At 39.8% G+C, this 19,241-nt stretch overlaps 1 protein-coding gene across 4 annotated transcripts in view; it reads right to left on the bottom strand.

Moving 5' to 3' along the window:
* Positions 1-19,241, bottom strand: part of LOC129721167 (protein unzipped) — a 200,113-nt gene that overhangs the window by 160,805 nt on the left and 20,067 nt on the right. For 2 of the 4 annotated variants that reach the window (XM_055673429.1, XM_055673431.1), the window contains exon 3: positions 3,635-3,661. The exons of the other annotated variants lie outside the window; for them this stretch is intronic. The gene's annotated coding sequence lies outside the window, so the exon portion shown is untranslated. The remainder of the gene's footprint in view (positions 1-3,634; positions 3,662-19,241) is intronic. 4 annotated transcript variants of the gene reach the window in all.

Raw genomic sequence — 19,241 nt, 5'->3', positions numbered from 1 at the left:
TCGACGGTGCGGTAACTGTTTTGTTTTTGCAATTTTTGCAATCGTTAGTCTGGAACCAGCGCGGTCGAGATTTAATTTAAACATTCTGTCTTACAAGCGCAGAGAAAACCATCTGGGCTCAGTAATCTAAGTTCAAATTTAACCTCGCTAAATCTCCGTGAGCTCTTCTGTTGTTGGAATCAAGCTCCGAAAATGTCAGAGAATCCATCTCTATGTTTCCGCAAGGGTGACACGTTGGTTCTGTTGATTTATTAGTCTGGATATTTGAGTAGCGCACAGATTTCATCACCCCTAGCCCTGGGGCTCTGTGATACGTGCCAGTGCTGCCGTTAAGCAAACGAAAAACGACGACAGATTGGATGGGAGTGAATTTGTAGAATTTTAATGACACAATTTACCAGACACACTGGGGTCGGGTCTGCCTGTCGAACTACCAAGGGCTTTGCAAGAAGAGAACGAATGCCTAGCTGAAGTGTTATGTCTCTTTCTTATTGGTTCAGTAGAAAAAACAAATCGAGCGGCCTTCTGCATCGCAGGGGGTGATTTGATAAATCTCCTTCAATACACGGAATAATAACTTTCCAACGTGATAAATGACGAAAAAAATTAGCTTTCGAAATACGCTGATCATTGGAACTCAAAATTGGTTGTGTTATTTGAGCAAATGATTGAGTAAGAGTAACATTGCAGTGCTTATACTTGAATTATTGTCCATCGTTTTGCTCTTTCTTTTGTTATTTTTTCGGTCATGTACGTTTAGATAGGTTTTACTATTTGTGTCTAGTGACGTTAAATAATCTTGTTGTATCAATCCCTTAGTTGCAGGCATGTTTCCTTTTTAGAACCGCGCAAATCACGAAACGAAAACAGATCTTATGCAAAGTTTTAGATCAATTGAACTTCATTTAGTAGTACCAATAAACCGTTAGTTTACAATTTTACGTCTATGAAACGTTCTACAGGAACCGTGAAATAATTAAAAGTTTCGTTAAGCAAAATAGCGTTAAACACACAATTTGTCATGAACAATATCGGTACATGCCATTGAAGTGCGAGTGCATGATTTTCCCATCCAAGTATAATCGAACGAGCAATACAATTATGATAAATGGAAACACTTCTCTGGCAGTGTGCATAGCGGTGTATGCATCTTGCGAATGCGCTAGCATTGACCAATCCCCAGCTTTAATCAAATTCAAACGGATATTTTATAGGAGCCATTTTTAGGTCGTGTTACATATAACGGCCAGAAAGTAACGTGTCGATTTTGCACATTATATATGAAAGGCACTGAAACGAGATACAACCAACAACCATTCCAGCTGAGACTTCAACCACGATAGAAGCAATAGCGCCGTTGAACTAAATTGTATTGTATGACACGATAAACGAGTTGAAAAAAATGTTTGTGAATTTCGTTTCTACCAAACACATAAAGCCTTTTTATAAGTGGAAAAAATCATACAAACTAAATCCGAAAAAGAGAAGAGTAGTTCAAATATAACTGCCAATTAACCAGGTTTCTGTTTCAATTCTAAAAGAATTGATATCTGTTTGATTTTGTTAAAAAAGCAAAAGGGCAATTTTTTCTGAATATGTGATTTCATCTCAATTTGTCACGTTTATGGAAAATAAAACGGAGATTTCTTGATAATTGCTCGTTTTACAGGCGTGATGGGTGACAACTAAAATTTTTGATTTTTTCGAGGTTCTCTTACTCCACAACAAACAAGCCCTGAGAGAAAAAAGAGTAGATGTATGTATTGTTTGCTTTGTTTATGCACGCGCAGTTCTGTTTAATATGACGTTAAAACAAGAAACATTGCGCAAGCGCATTGTACAATTTTAACTAACCTGCACAGAAAACTCGACAAAAAGTTTACGGTAGACCATTTCAAAAGCGAAAATTTTCCACTTTCTACTGTTTAGATTTTCTGCAACCCTCAACAACAATTCGCCAAGAAGGTGATGAAAGACTGGCCTAAGTAATACCAGTGGTTTGACTATCAATTAAGTTGTGAACCAGAACGAAATTTTTAAAGGCTTTTATTACAAAAAGCTTTCATCGACCCCCTCCCAGCTGGTCTCGAGGTACGATGCTGGCCTAACAAGCCAGTTGTCGTAAGTTCGAGTCTCGGCTTGGGAGAGACTGTTAGTGTCAGTAGGATCGTAGCGCTAGCCTCGCAATTGTCCTGTACACTCAACAGTTGGCTGCGAAGTCTCTGTACTCACCAAGTTCTCGAAGTCAGATTCAGCAATCTTTACTGAAACTCAACAATAAAAACCATGTACTGAAATTTCAGCAATTTGAATGTGTACTGAAAATTCAGCAATTCGATCTTTCCTTCGATTACTGAATATACGGCAATATACTGTCAAAATGAAAAAAATGGTGCTTGTTATCAATATTTTTGGTCCGCGCGCGTAAAAAAGTCATGTGCGCGCTTAAAAAAGGCGACAAAAGGCTTGAAGGACTTGAACACCGACCGTTGAGACGTGAAGGAAGTGTTTGGTGAGTGAAAAAATGAATTAATCTTGTTTTTTTCTTTAGTTCAGTGAAGGAAGCTGGCGAAAGGAAATCGGATGAACGGATCGGACTTGGGCCAAGCATTACTCGAGGAGCAATTTTATTTTTGTGACATGGTGAAAGTTTAATAAATAATTAGCAAAAATCGACTTCCAACGTGTTTTGAAATCTACACGAAGAATTCCCACTGAACTGATATTTCAGTAATTTAACGGACGTTCGCTGGAAATTCAGTAATAGTCCGTCAAACATGAATGACATTTCATATTGCTGAAAATTTAGCAAAGTACCGTCAAAACGAATGACATTTCACATTGCTGAAACATTCAGTGATATTTCATTGCTGAAATGATTTCTGAAGTTCCAGCGTGGCAAAATTCAGTAAAAATTTACTGAATTTCAGTAAAAAAATTTGGTGTGTATAATAAACAGACCTCCGAATCGGGATGTAGCACCAAGGCTTTGCTTTATAAAGCGTTTCTTACAAAAGTTTACATCGTTGGACAACGTAATTCTATTCCCTAACAAAAAAAACGAATGTTTGAATGGAAAATCGATTCCCTTTCTTCAAAAACACCATGCCGATAGAAGGTATGTGTTTACTCAGATAAAGCAAGATCACATTACGCTGAAAACACAAACGTTCCTGAACAATAACTCAACCGCATTTATACCCAAAATACGCTACCGAACGAATTTACTAAGTGTTGCTCAACTGAAGATTTATTCTGGATCTTAGGTTCCTTGGTGTATAAAAATAGCTGAAGAGCAACAAAAAACTACAAACAGTTAATTGGTAGAATCAAGAAATGCATTAGAAGGCGCTACACTGCTCCTGTTCCGGGATCATAAAATAGCTTCATTATTTTTTTCATAAATAAGTTTATCTTTAAATACCTTTTTTGGCAGCAGTAGAAAAAATCCAAAATGTCAGTTGCCAGCCGTTATAAACAAACAAAAAGTGCACTCATGGGCAACCCGCTTTTTTCTCGTCATGGAGAACAAAGCCAAATAAAATATGTTTTCCTAATTTTTTGGATTAATGGTCACAATTGAACATGGGAAGAAAAACTAGTACATAATATGATTTGTTTATACAATACTCACCACAACAGCAATGATCGCAAAACGTACCTGCAATAAATAAGCAAAACAAAATTTATTGAAAAATTGAATATTTTTATAACTTTCATTTATATATTTGAAAATATTTTAAAAGAAGGTTGCATCAAATGTTTGTATGTGTAGAGCGGGGGCCTAGTGTGGTTGGTAACGTTTCCGTCAACCACGCTCGACGCCTGGGTTCGAATCCCACCGCCGACATAGGTGTCGATGGTTGTGAGGTGGCGTGATCCACTCACAACCAACCCAACTGGTCTAGATTCAATCTTAGCCGACATCGGGAGATTTTCTGAGGCGAAAAATCTCTGGGATCACGCCTTCCATCGCATGAGGAAGTAAAGCCGTTTGCGCCGGTCCGTTAATAAACGGGTCGTGAGTTAGGGTCCTGGGTGTGAAGTCGCCTCCCTGGGCGTCGGTGATTGGCCACAACAGTGGCGGAACTAGACCGACGGAAAGTAAGCGAGAATAAAAAAAAAAATGTTTGTATGTGAGCATGCAATTTTGTGACTGAAGCTCTGAAAAAGAGACAAGTGCACGATTGAGTTGGAATTTTGCATGGGCATTTTTTTCGGGAAGACAAAACTTTTGAGACCAACTGCTAAATGAAATTCCAAAAGTTGTTTGAGTTTGTTTTCTAATTTATCGTTGACTTTACTACGCAACGGTTGATTTGAATAGCACGTGCGTTGCACGGTAAGTGGCATCACTAATGATAGCAGAAAAACACTTCATTTCTTGTTCCTCTCCTATTTTCTCTTTTCAATATTCTCCCACACTGTCTGTCATCCTGCCTCTGTCTCTTCAATACTCTCAAAACTCAGTTTTTGATTCATGTAGCACATAATTGAATAGTCATTTGACTAGGTAGAGTCGCCAGAAGTGTGTGCTGGTCGATTTTGACATATATAAAACATAATAAATCAATCTGAGACCACTGAGACATATGGTAAACAAGTCAAACACGCTACTTAGCTGTTAACGACTGTCCACGTGAAGGAAGGCCAAAAACATTCGAGAACTTCGGAGGAATTGCTCGATGAGAATCCATGCCAAGCGCGTGGGAGTTCCCGTGGTGTTGGTGCTGAAGTGGAAGTAAATGGGGAACAATTTGAAGTGGTTGACGAATTCGTTTATCTTGGTACGCTAGTGACATGCGACAACGATATGAGCCGTGAAGTGAAACGACGAGTTGCAGCTGCGAACAGGGCCTTCTACGGACTACGTTACCAGCTTAGGTCCCTTTTGCAAACTCGCACAAAACTAGCGCTGTATAGGACGCTGATACTCCCGGTGGCCCTTTACGGACATGAAGCATGGACGCTGAAGAAAGCTGATCAAAGAGTGCTCGGAGTTTTTGAGCGTAAAGTTCTGTGGTCGATACTTGGCGGCAAAATGGAACTTGGAGTGTAGCGCAGGCGCATGAATCACGAGTTGTACCAGGTGTACAAACAAGCTGATATAGTGAAGGTAATACAACGGGGCAGGCTTCAGAGGGCTGGACATGTAACCAGAATGCCTGACGAGAGAGCCGCCAAAACTATCTTCAGTAGAGAACCCGGAAGAAGCCATCGATTCCGTGGTAGGCCTCGCATGCGGTGGATGTGCGTGGTGGAAGAAGATGCACGATCTGATGGTGTCCGAGGAGACTGGAGAACGGCTGCCCAAGATAGAAGCTGGACATCTCTAACTCGTTCGGCCCTAGACCGGTGAACGGCCCGTTAGCCAGAAAAGTAAAGTAAGTAAAGATCCATGCCAAAAGCAGGAACAGTTTGTTTCGGTATTAGCCATTTCCAACCGATTGAATGCTTTGGGAATGATTAAAAAACAAAGAACTTGGGTTACTTATATTATGCAACTTTAATGCACCTTCACCGAAAGTTAGTATATAGTTTGAAAAAAAGTTGTTTGAAAATCTTGTACCGGGGGAAATTTGTTTTTTTCATTTTTGAATCATATACGCCCATTTATGGAGACGCTAGGCATATTGTTTCAAAGAAACACGATACAAACAATGTGTGCGTCTGTGGGAGAAAGAAAGACAGACGAAGATAGAGATAGACAGAGGGCTAGAAAAGGGACAATCGTGTGCCCAAAATTTGCAATGATCGTTTGACTCCTGTAGGACCTTGAAAAGTGCAGAAATGCAACGCAAGTTAAAAGTTACAAAACCTTTCAATGCTTGCTGGTCATTCTCAACATCATTTGGTTTCGAAGCCATTCAAAAGAAATTTAGTTCAAATCTCAATCAATCAATGTGTCTTCTCTTTTCACACATTTTTTGCTCTAATTTCACACAACAAATGTGTGATATATGTAACGCAAGTCAGGTTTTTTTTACGCGGGGAATACATACCTCGTAAAAAACCATGTTATATCGAAAATCCTCTGTATGTATACATCATAAAGCCTAAGAAGCGTGATGTTCCGGTAAACTTCGATTTCAGGTACACGACCAGTTTTAGGGCGATTAAAAACCGTGGTCTCGAGCCATTTTCGTGAGCCGGCTCTTATGCATGCCTCGTGTTCCGTTCTCCTGTCCCTTATGACACCGTTTTTAGCAGCCATAACCAGTCAACTATTCTTCGAGTTGCTCAATTTTCCCAGGCAGACCCTATTTTACAGGGCGGCAAAGTACCTCTATCGGATTTTTGTTCTTGCAAGAGGAACAATCAAGAAAACTTACAAACAAAAAAAACTATAAACTGAAAGGCCTGTATTTCGTTTTCCTCTTGCTATCTGTGGTGCTGTGTTTCCGAAGTTTTCCTCGAAGGAATATTTTCAAACAACTTTCAATTGAAAAAAAACCTAACTAATTTTTGCTGAAGACAAACTCGTCGCGTCGTTTTTCGCCTGTTAACTGCTCTAGTGGTAAAAAAGGAAAGATTTTCTTCATCGCATCGAAAAGGGTGATGTAAATCGATTCATAACAGCAAACCAAAGAAAGGAAGATCATGAGGACTGCCAGACCATGCTTATGTTCATTATGAGCTGTTGAAACCGAACGAGACCATCTATAGGGAACGGTTACGCCTTCAATTGATGCAATCAAGCCGAGCACTGCGCGAAAATCGGCCACAATACAAACAGAGGTACAAAAAAGTGATTCATGACAACGCTCGGCATCATACTGGACAGTTTTTGGGCGGTGGGGGGTGGGGGGGGGGGGGTAGTATGTATAATGTCCACGGTCCATAGAAATGGGGGGTGGGTCAAAATCGTTTAAAATCTGTCCACGTGGTATGTGGATGGCCGATTATATAAAGACATCGTTCGTTTTGTTGTTTTTTTTTTGTACTTTGATTTAGTCAGAAATTTTCTCATGAAACATAACAGGCATCATTGTCATATTAAGACTGTTTTGTCTTCATTTTACACAAAAGTGTTGGAGTAATCTTGATAAAAGTTTGCATGCACGAGGTCGCTGCTTTCTACGGCGGGTCGGTCAATTGTAAAAACCTCGGTGGCTTTGGGCCTTCTCGTTAGCTTGATGATGCGTTTTCACCGCATGAATTTTTTAATGTTCATCACAGTCAGTGACGCCATTCAAACTTAACCTTAGCCACTTTGTGGAAAAACGCCTTAGAGCAGTTTCCCAGTTTAAATATTTTTTTAAAACTGTCATTTTTGATTTGGTTGAAACTTTGCATAGACGTTGCTAAAGGCAAAAGATGTCGTTTGGTGCTATTGGTTTGATTTTTTGGAACATGACTCATTATTGAGAAGCTATTGAAAATTGCTATTTGATGATCACAAATATTTTTAGAGCCAAAACGGTTTGTTTGATCGGTGAGATATCTTCGGCAAAGTTGTAGATAATAATTTTGTCTTTCCGAAAAAAACATACACTTTAAGAAAAAATCATTAATTTTTTGAAAAAAAGTTGAAAGAAAAATTAAAAGTTAATTATCTAAAAAAGCTCATTTTCTAAAAATCTAATTTTCTTTCTAAAATATTTTGCCTTATGTGTCCGGCCGGTCATGTCATCACTCCAGTGAGCATAAAATTTTCACTTATTTGTGACAAAAGTCAATTCCGTTTTTGTGGAAAAGGCTGTGTTTTTCATGCAATTACTTGAAGTTATTATTCGGAACTCTTCAGAAAATCCCGACAAACAGTTTTATTTATTTATTCACCAACAAGCTAACAGTTTAACCCATTAACGAGCTCATCAAATAGAAAAATAATGAAGCATCAAGTGTACGCATGTGCATCACATTTGCCACATAAAAGCCACATTGACCGTGCAAGCAGTAGAGTTCAGATCTATGATTTGCATAGCTGTAAATGAGTTTCGACCCTCACGTTCCGCGGCTAAACGGCAACTGGAAGAAGGTGCAACCGCAGGATGGCTGCTCGATCTCATCAGATAATCTTAATCGAAGCCGCGAATTAGCAAACTGAAGACACTCACAGCTAATTAACCTTGCAGCTAATAGATTGAACTCATTAATTAGTTTGCTTGTTGGCTGTCCTAATGATTTGAAATTGATTAAACTCATTCACTATTCCGCTCTAGGCTATTATCGAAACAAACACCAAGGTCGTTCTTAGGGAATTGTATTTATTTTTGTTATGCTTACCGTGTTGCAGGAAGCATTGTCATCTCTGTTCATTAATCGAAAAGTGTCGGCTTAATCGGTTAGTGTTCTCATTCTTGAAAATTTCTAAGAAAATTCATCTGAATGCTTTATTTTAATCCAACCATAGAGACTCTGTTCCCCAAATCGAAGCCTTCTCTTTAATCCGCTTGAAAAGAAATCCTAGAAAATGCTAGCAACTGCTAACATCGAACAGTTTTGACTCCCGTGTACAAAGACCGGCAGAGATAGCGTAAATGCCTAAGTGACTTTTCACACTGTTCCCAATCCCAAAGCAAGCCGGGCAACACCTAGTTGGACAGCTTCCCGTCATTAGCCGCCACCGCCACAGCCACCACTGAGACCGCGCTGGATGATTTGTCTTCCTCTAAGACCTTCAACAACTGAACGCTGAGACCACCATCGCATAATGCCATCAGAAAGGAAGCACGCAAAGGTGGGCACAGAATCGCGCACTGCTTGACTTATCTGCCTGGCAGTTTTTTTTGCTCATTTCTCTTCCTGGGAGAACACAACACAGTCCGCAATCACGCAACTCGCTATATGAGTCGTCTTAATTGCGTGAGTCTCTGCCCTTTTGTGCTCAATCTTTCATTGCACAGTATTCATTTCGCTCTCCACAGCCAACTGTAAACTCGGAAATTGGAACGAATTCGTTCGTGAGCTGATGGCTGCTTGATGGGACGTGCGTGGTAAGTATGTAAGCACCCGATATGGACATACCTCGAACGTCTCTCGGTGGCCAAGACGGACCAATTTAGCCCGATGCAGAATTGAACACCCGGAGTGATGACTTACTCGCGTGCAGATATCAAAATTGGACGGATGGCCACGACGATGGCTTCCTGTGCGGAATTCGATCAGTCTTAGATGGGTGTGCTGAGTGGGAGTAGGGGGGGTTCTACGATATCGTCATCACGTACGATCGTTACTGTCGCGTTCCACCGTGCTTTGTGCGAGTACGATATAGGAGAGAAGCAAAAATAAAAACGACTGAAACTTCTTTGCGATTGGTTTAAATTGATTTAGGGGCACTGAATTGGTACGGACACGAGACTCGCACGCCAACGAGCTGGAACTAAGTTGATGAAGCTCAAACAGGATGATGAATCTTGACTTGTGCGGTTAGCAAATGACTTGCGATACACATTTTCTCCCGTTTGTCTCCTCCGGTTGTGATTTCCATGATACAGCATTGTTTTGCAATATACGCGAGCTGCCGAAAGTATTAGGTTGTACGAGTTTAGATTTTTGCTGAATTGTGTGAGCAGATAAAACGAAACAATGCAAATGGTGTTATGATAGTTGTGATGTATCATCAATATTATACCGGAAATTGTATTAGTCAGTTGTAACAAATAACGGTGGACACAGCATCAAAATATCCCAAATGTTTTCCGTGAAAAATAATGATGAAGCGGGGATTACTCACTCTTCCACTCTAATACGCACTCTGAATTTTCGAAAACACTGCACTTGAAGCTGTCGTAACTGTATTATACATGTCACGGTCGCCATGTGCATAAGAATAGTTAACCTTGAAATATGATCATTTTACCGATTCTCGCCTATTTGATGATCGAAAGCGAAATATTTTATTGTTTTAATAATAGTTATTGTTTTATCTAACCTAAGCACGGCACCGTTTTTGTTTCTACCGTTCGTAATTGAAAAGCATGCCAAGTTGTTTACATACTAAACTCCACAAGGCCCCGACCAAATTCAACTAACACTTGAGCTATTCCAACCGGTAATTATGGTGGTACCGTCAAGTCCTGCGGCCATTTAGGGCTCGCCGATCAGAAAAATAAACAACAGAACAGCCACAGTGTATTTTCTGACAGGATGTTGCATTGCTACACCTCTTTCAAAGCAGCATCCAAGCTATAGAGAAGGAACGTTTCTAACCGCCGGCCATGAGCCCAGATTTGTCGAGACTGTCAAAAAGCTTTCAGTTTTACAGTTTTATATGACCTGAAGCTAAACGGCGTCAGCGTTGAAATGCGATTTCCAAAAACGAATTAAAGCAAACTTTCACACCGTAAAGAGCGTACGGAAACGTAGAAGATGTTAGATAAACAATTGGAGGGCGGATCTTGTAGGGGGTCCTTAATATGGCACTGCCTTGTCCGGATGATCTCAAGTGGAAGGCTTCTCACTCGGCTAAAAGCATCAATTAGGTTTTTCATACGGCTGTCCAATATTGGAATGATGATGGTGGTTATGATTGCAGCGAATGGAAACTGACGCCTGCTCGGGTGCAGACTGGGTGCGATAAACGTAAATATTTGCCCGTCAATTAAGTAACATGAATTCACAGTACTGAGCTGAACAGGCGGCAGAGACAGCAAAACAAAAAGAGAGATCGAAACGATGGAAAATGGTAATTAGGTTTGATCGTAGAAGAAACTGATGTATGCATATTTCGAGTCGCTGAGGTCATTAATTCGAAATGTGTATCACCCCTAGAGCTGGAGCGTTCAACGTCACTATGCAAATGTGATCTTATTGAATATTTATGTTTCTTAGAGAGAAAGAGATGATACCTTGAAAATTGTTCATTGATCCCTCATTAATAGTAATATATTCAATTAGATCGAATCAGTAGACTCGAAAAAGTGAATCGACGGATATGTACGGTTTTTATTAAAGCTAAATTTAACCACGCAAATTTATATTACACACCGAAGCGCGCTTTGCACTAATCGGCTAATTAACTTTCAACGGAAACCATCCGAAAATAACCACTTTATCTTTGTTTTTATTTCACCATCATCGCCTCTCACTGATGGAGCAACAAATGCGTGGGAACAGAACATCATCAACTGCTGCCTCAATGGTGATCCGTCAGACCGGAACGCATGACGTTGGGTGATGCGGTTTTTATCCTACCTTTCACGAGTTCCTCTGCGGTGTAACAGCTACGCGATAGGATACGCCCTAAGACCTGATAAGCCGTTGGAAGCCATTAAATATACATGAAACGGTGTGTTTGTCGTTGAGGAGTTAAAAGCCTCCTTATGCCATTTAGGGGTTATGAAATGCATCACAAACAGGAAACAAAAATGATTACAGTTTCCGGTGCTTGATGCGGCAATCAGGTGACTTAAGATGGGTTCCATAGAAGGCAGTGACGACTAGCGATAAAAACGATACTAGCGTCAAGTTCATTTAAGCTGCTATTATAAGTTTCTAGCCGTGCTGGAGAAGATTCAGAGTGGTTCGCAGGCTGGCACCAACCAGGTCAATCATTCTCTCAGCTCTCCGACGTCATTCGCCTCGCTCGTCGAGGGTTCAATAACTTTGATCGATTAATTTCTTTGTCGGTGTTTCACTTCAGCCTAGCGCGCTTGCATTTGAAAATTGCTGGGCTCCGTAATAGTCGATATTGTTACCGGGGAACAGGAATTCGGCATTTTCCGCACGAACGGGCGAACGCACGAACAAACTGGAGATAATCAATTTCCGACGGGGTATACTTGTTTAATGGGCATTTGAATTTTTTTTATTGCATTGTTTGGTTTGGAATTCGAGCAAGGGTCAGGCGGAGGAGATTTCACGGAACCACAACCGATCGACGTAGAGATTCGGTTGTTGCTTGGAATCGCCGAGGAAGACATGCTTGCCTGCAGATAGATGTCTCTTGGAATAATTTCTCAGTTTTCAATTTGTTATTTGTTCCAGTGAAGTATAAAACACCGTTTCACGCTACACCGTTTCACGTAGGACTATAAACAATTTTTTTGACAGATTATAGTCAGATAATTAAAGGCGAAAAGTGGACAAAACATGGAATTACCTTAGATTAATCTTAATTTTACTTCTACCAGTGACCTGAGAATACGGATGAAAGTTTTAGTAAAAACGAGATTTTGGATAAAAAAGTAACTGACACACACTTTAGATTGATCAGATTAGAATGTTCAGCTAGACGTTAAAAAATTCAACGCTAATGCACAGATTCAAGGTCACTTATGTCTTTGTGTTCAATGAAGACAATGAAGTTGGCAGAATATGTTACAGCTATGAAAGTGTGTTCGTTGTCACTTTTTATACTCACTTTATGTTCTTTTCTAAAAAATTATTCAAGATGTCCACAAAATACTTTAGAAAGAGATTGAACAGCAAAGATTCATCTGTAAATCAAGATATGAATTTCATATGAAAAAGGTCAAATCTAGCAAATACACGAGAATTCGATTTGCAAATTCAAGTGATATTCTGGATTTTTTTTCCCTTGTAGGAGCTTATGACCACTGCTACCATTAGTTAGATATATTGTGGTATACTCCGCGTTACTTTATATGCACTGTCAGATCGTTCCATCATTATGGGTATCAGTGATAGTCGCCCCCAGACTTTGCATTTCACCCCAAGAAGGTATGGCTTCTTTGATGAAGTTCCTTACCTTCGTTAGTTCAGCAGACCATACCTCGTTAGGCGTAAGGACACCTGTTCCAAGAATACGCAGTCTTCGCTGAATCAATGCGCTGCATTGGCATAGTAAGTGTTCCGAGGTTTCTACCTCAGAATTACATAAACGACATATGTCATCTGTCAGTTTACCTATTTTTTTAGGGTGATACCTACTCGGACAGTGTCCAGTCAGTAGGCCAGTTAACGTACTCAGATCCGCTTTATTCATACTGAGTAGGTTCCGTGTGATTCTATTACATGGTGTAATGAATAGTTTAGATTGTCTTGCTTTAGAGTAAGCCCTCCAGTTGGCATCAATCATCATTGCTTCCCAGCCTCTGAGCTCAGATTTCAAACAGGATGAAGATACCCCACAGAATGGCTCCGGCCTGATGAATGCAGTTGAAGAACCAATTCTTGCTAAGAGATCGGCTTTTTCATTTCCTTCTATACCACAGTGACCAGGCACCCAGTATAGATTAACAACGTTTGTTGCAGTTAGTTGTCGTAGAGATTGAATGCAATCCCATACCAACTTCGACTCGCATGTATATGCTTTTAATGCATTGAGGGCTGCTTGACTATCTGAGAAAATACAGATATTGGCATACTTATATTTCCTAGCTAAGCAAATATTCGTGCATGTTAAAAAAGCATTTATTTCGGCTTGAAAAACTGTGGGCCACTGTCCCATTGGAATTGATACATTTATTCTTGGTCCAGTGACCCCAGCGCCTGTAGACTCGCCCATTTTAGAGCCATCTGTATAAAAAATGACAGATCCTGGACGAACTTTAGGACCTCCTTCTTCCCATTCGGTGCGATTGGATTCAATCACTTTGAAAGGAACACTGAAGTTAGTCCTAGAGTCCATCCGATCTTCATTCATGGTTACTAAGGTGTTCAGTTGGAAATTTTTGAGGATTCGTAAGTGTCCCTGTAGATCTCCTTCCTGAAAAAAATTAACACGTTTGAGCCTAAGAGCACCTTTTTCGGCTTCAAGTTGTACATATTGATGCAAGGGTAGAAGATATAAAAGAGCTTCTAAGGCTTTGGATGGTGCACTGGCCATTGCTCCTGTTGTTGATAAGCATGCCAGACGTTGTAGTTTATCTAGCTTCTTCTGAGCTGATATTTGTGTGGTTTTGGGCCACCACTCTAGCGAAGCATATGTTACTCTGGGTCTCACTATTGCTGAGTATATCCAGTGGATCATCCTCGGCTTGAGTCCCCACTTTTTGCCAAATGTATTGCTGCAAGCAAAGCAAAGAGCGTTGTTTGCCTTTGAGATTGCATACTCTAGATGATCGTTCCAGTTGAGCTTATGGTCGAGCATTACACCTAGGTACTTAGTGCTCTTGGATAGCACCAACTGTGTTTCTCCCAACTTAAGAGTTGCAATATTATATTTTCTCTTTCTTGTAAATGGGATTATGACTGTTTTAGAAGGATTGACGTTTAGTCCTTCCAGCTTGCACCATTTGAGTGTGTAGTTTAGGACGGATTGCATTCTATTAGTAATAGTATACCCGCATTTACTCCCAACTAAAATAGTAATGTCATCAGCGAACCCGATGACTTCGTATCCTAGGTTTGTTAAGCTGTTAAGAAGATCATCGACTACAAGAGACCACAATAAAGGAGATAAAACCCCTCCTTGCGGGCAACCTCTTATTGGTTTTGTCGTTAAAATTGATCTTCCTAAATTGGCTGTGATTAACCGATTGTCTAACATAGCAAGTATCCAGTTCGAGATGCACATGTCAAACCCTCGATTTAACATTGCTTTCTTTAAAGATTCATGGGAAGCGTTGTCAAATGCTTCCTCAATATCAAGAAAAGCTGCCAGTGAGATTTCTATAGCGTCAAAACTTCTCTAGTTTTAAAACCAACGTGTGGGGTGCTGTTTCAGTTGATTTACCAGCTTGGTAGGCAAACTGAAATTTGCTTAATGGTCTACTGTTCAAATATGATAATTTGATATGTAGATTGCTGATTTTTCCATCATTTTCAAAATGATAGAAGTTAGACTGATTGGTCTGTATGCTTTGGGACTTGTCCTGTCACGTTTTCCAGCCTTAGGAATAAATATGACGCGGACTTCCCGCCATTTACTAGGAATGTAGCTTAGTACCATGCTAGCCCTGAACATCTCCACCAGAGAGGTGATTAAAATATCCTTGCTTTTTTGTAAAAGCACTGGATAAATCCCATCTGGCCCTGGCGATTTAAAGGGCTTTAAGGAATCCACTGCCCATTCAACTCTTGACGTCGTGAATATTACACTGGCTAATTCTTGAGCTTCAACCTTGTCATGAATTGAGCTAGGATGAGCTATATAGAAGTCCTGTGCGTTTACAGAAGTCAATTGAGTCGAGCCTGGGAAGTGTGTATCCATCATGATACTAAGTGTTTCCTGTGAATCTGTTGTGAACTGACCGTTTTCGTTCTTTAAGCGGCCAAGTCCGTTAGTGTGATCTTTAGATAGGGCTTTATGGAGTCTAGCTACAACAGGCAGGTTTTCAACTTGCACACATGTAAGCTTCCAATCCCTTCTCTTTGATTTACGGATCTCTCGATTGTATTCTGTTAGACAGCTCTTATACTCTATCCAGTTGCCGGTAGTTTTGGCCTTGTTGAAAAGCCTTCTGGATGATTTTCTAAGCCTTTCAAGCTTATTGTTCCACCAAGAAACGTCCTTACTAGAAGTTTTCCGTTTCAACGGGCAACTTCCTTCAAATGCTTCTATTATATTGGTTAGAACAGATGAAGAAACAGTTTCAAGCTGCTCGGTGGAAGAGATGTTGTGTACTGAAACATAATTCTTGTTTAAAAGTGTGGAATGATAGCTATTCCAATTTGTTTTTCTTGGATCCCTGAAGCTTTCAGTCACCAGTTCCCCTGACACGTAGTTGAACAAAATTTGTTTATGATCCGATAATGATTGTTCTTTGGACACATGCCAATTCTCAATCATACCAGATAATTTTGAGCTGCAAAGCGTTAGATCAAGAACTTCTTGTCTAATACTGGTAACAAATGTTGGATCATTACTTTGATTATAAATGTTTATATTATGTGAAATCAAGTAGTGAAGTAAACAATCACCTCTAACATTGATGTTACTGCTACCCCAGACAGTGTGGTGGGCATTCGCATCACATCCTATGATGAGCTGTTTGTTTTTTAGTTTGCAGTGTTGAACAAGCGCGGAAACTTCTTTGGGAGGAATCTCAACGTTATCTCCTGGGAAATAGGCAGAAGCGACGATGATCTCCGTTATCCCTCGAGTCGTTGGAACCTCCATTTGAATTGCCACGACGTCTCTACTGATGAATTCAGTAACGGGGATAAAAGCTAAATGTTCCCGTATTAGAATTGCTGCTCTAGGACTAGTTTGTGTACTGTCGTAAATAAGCTTACAATTTGGTGTAGAAATTCCTTTAACTCTATTGTAGTTGGACCAAGGCTCTTGAACTAAAGCTACGTCCAGGTTTTCACGGGTGAACCTTCTACAAAGAACGCTGCTAGCTCCTTTTGCGTGGTGAAGGTTCACCTGAATAAACTTTATTTTATTCAGCATTGTTACATTGATTTCCATTCTTCAGGGGCTTGAATTTATCCCTCTGATTGGAATGGTTTCCAAATGTATGTGTGCTTATTGGAATCATATCCCCAGCCGGAGCTTCAGGGCTTTTTGATCGACCAGCAGCGTTTTCAGGTTTTCCAGAGTCTGACGATGAGCGTGAGTTACCCCTTTGGACCAGAATGGGACCAATATTGTTTGACCCTGAGTTCTGTTTACCATAGGCATCATTAGTGCCCTTGGTATTGTCCTCTGGGATTGTACAATTGGTGTTTCCGAACTGTCCAAAGTTGCGATTCCACCTTTCGCTGTAGACTTTAGTACTGGATTTACCTGAGATTATGATATATTTTTTGAACATTATCTGTCCAAAACTAGTAAATTTTGGCATCAAATAAAAGTTAGTAAAAGTTAGAAGTTATATTCTGGATACTTGATTTGAAAAAGAAAAATCATTGGAAACATACCACGTGAAAACCAAGCATTCAAGGAAATTCACCGCATACATTCCAAAGTAACGTAAATTCACGTGAAAACCAGTTAAAAAGTGTACTGAAAGCATGTCTTCTGCCAAGTTTCTGTTAATCGCAACAAAGTTCAAATCCATATTTGTTGCTTGAGGTTTCGATCTTTATCCGCAAACCTCGAACATTTTGATAAAAAATACTAACCCAGAAGGTTATTCCAAATGTTCTTGCCTGTATTGAACGGTGATGGAAGTTAATTTTTTCATCATCGGCTTCATTACTGATTTTGCTCTGTTCTGAAGCGAGATTGGAGGCTTCTGAAACGCTGTCTAAATCGTTTTTGTACAATACTGCTTTTGAAAACTGTTGAAATCGTTAGAATTAAGTGCTTTTTTACAAAAACAAGCATTACTGGAACTGCCATTATCCAACTTTTTTTAATTTTTTGGCATTCTCATTGTTATTTCTCGAAAAAAGTCCCTATGCAAAGTTTAAGCTCAATCGGGCTTCGTCAAAGCGACCAAAGTTTGACTTCTCTTACCTTGTAAAAACTTCAAACAAATTTGAAACATCCCGTATTTCCACACCAAATGTCAAATTTCGAATATAGACAAATATTTGACGACAAATTTGACGACAAAAGCATAAAATTCAAATCAAAAAGTTACCATCTTTAGCCGCTTGCCATCGAGTTAGATGCAAATATATACAGAACTTTCAACAAATCATTGTTAAGGCCTGAATCCCTCGTTTGGTGGAAATTTCGTGATTGTATCTCGTGCAGAACATGCTTGAAAGTTTACATAAATTTTATTTTTAGTCGCTCTCTTAGACTTCATAACGACCAATTTTGTTAACAACAAATGTGATTTTTTGAAGATTGAAGAGAGTAAGTAGGCAACAGTGTCATAAAGCGATTACTTCACTCGCTTTCAATGCAGGTTGCTTTAGGAGCAAACAACGGTGAAGATGAAATATTTTCTAACTAGTCTTTAGTCACAAAGTCCCACTCCCACAGAGAGACAGACATTTGAAAAAATATATTTTCTGGATATGCCATCGCCGGAATAAATACTGCTGATACTAGACACCTTGTTTCCCGAGGAAGAAACAACGATGTCTGCATGGTAGCGAAGAAGTAGGAGGCGACAAAAAGAGTAGTGATTAAAATTTTCTTTATTGGTAACTTTAGGTGACAGAAAACAAAGCCAAGAATTGAAAAATTAGAGAATGACAACTGTTCCTCTCCGAGGATTGACAAAATTGGGTTTAAGTAGAATTTTTTTGTTACTCTCCTCATTTCATTCAAGGAAAACGACGACTGAAACGCGTCGAGAGTTGAAACAAATTTACAGAAATGCTGCTCTAGTTGAAACGTCGTGCTTTGGACGGTACCGTTGCTTCAATGACAATATTTTCGGTGTTGACGAATGTTCACGTGAAGGAAGGCCAAAAAAGAATTATAGGAATTGGTCGATGAGGATCACTACCAAACGCAGGAACAGCTTGCTTTGGTCAATATTAAGAGTTACCTGTCAAGTTATTTCGAAAAGATTGCTAGCTTTGAGAATGGTTTGAAAACAAGAAACGTCCCTTAAAACACTAACAAGACATAATCATTGGGACGGCACTGTGAAGATTATTTTGTGTATTTAGTGAGATCAGATCGCACAGTAATACGAGAGCTCCGAATCGTGAACTTTTTTTCATTTACTTACCAAATACTGGTTTTATTGATATGCTATCTCCAGAAGATATTTCGTATATAAAAAGCCTCATGGACTGGCAGTGATTTTAGTTCGTAACTCCGCCGCTGGTGGCGCTTCAAAATATAAATTTTCAGTTTTGCACTTTAGAGTAACAGTGTCTTTAGCAAAGTTGTAGATAATTTTGTCGCGAAAAACTTTATTTCATTTCTCTTTTAACCTTATTTGTTTTGGAGATATAACGTTTTATTTTAGACTGGTTTTTAAAATTAGATTTTTTTTTTCAAATATCTAAAACACTGTAGCGTTTAGAAGGCTCCAATGATCAGCATATATTTGTATATCACCTATAACACAACTTTGTTGAAGACACAAAAAATATAGCTTCTACACAGACCGAGTTATTGCCAAAAAGTGTAAAAATATATGTCTTTTTGAATTGAATATCATGTGATGAATGGTTGGATGGTGAACGGCTGGACACATGTTACTTGAGACCCTGCTGTGGTCATTTACCTGAGTTCAGCATCTCCTACTCCAACCTCCACAAGGTGCCGACCAGGATATGAGTAACTTTAGCGGAGATCGGGTAACCAAACCCTGGGAAAACTGACTGGGAAAAGGGGTCGTACGCGGCTGTCTTCCCATGTTAAGGATAGGGGCGGCGTACAACAGCGTCTGACTCGGAACGGGCGGCTGAAGTGAAATGCGGTGCCTAGGCAGCTATGTCTACGGCGGCAACCCCGTCGCTAGCCTAGGTATCGCAGCCCTAGTAAGGTAGCATATCGAATCTGAACTGCTACGAACAATTCAGCTAAT

The sequence above is a fragment of the Wyeomyia smithii genome, chromosome 2, assembly GCF_029784165.1.
Source record: "Wyeomyia smithii strain HCP4-BCI-WySm-NY-G18 chromosome 2, ASM2978416v1, whole genome shotgun sequence".
NCBI lineage: Eukaryota > Metazoa > Arthropoda > Insecta > Diptera > Culicidae > Wyeomyia > Wyeomyia smithii.
The sequence above is the reverse complement of the archived record's forward strand: the minus strand, read 5'-3'. Positions and strand labels throughout refer to the sequence as shown.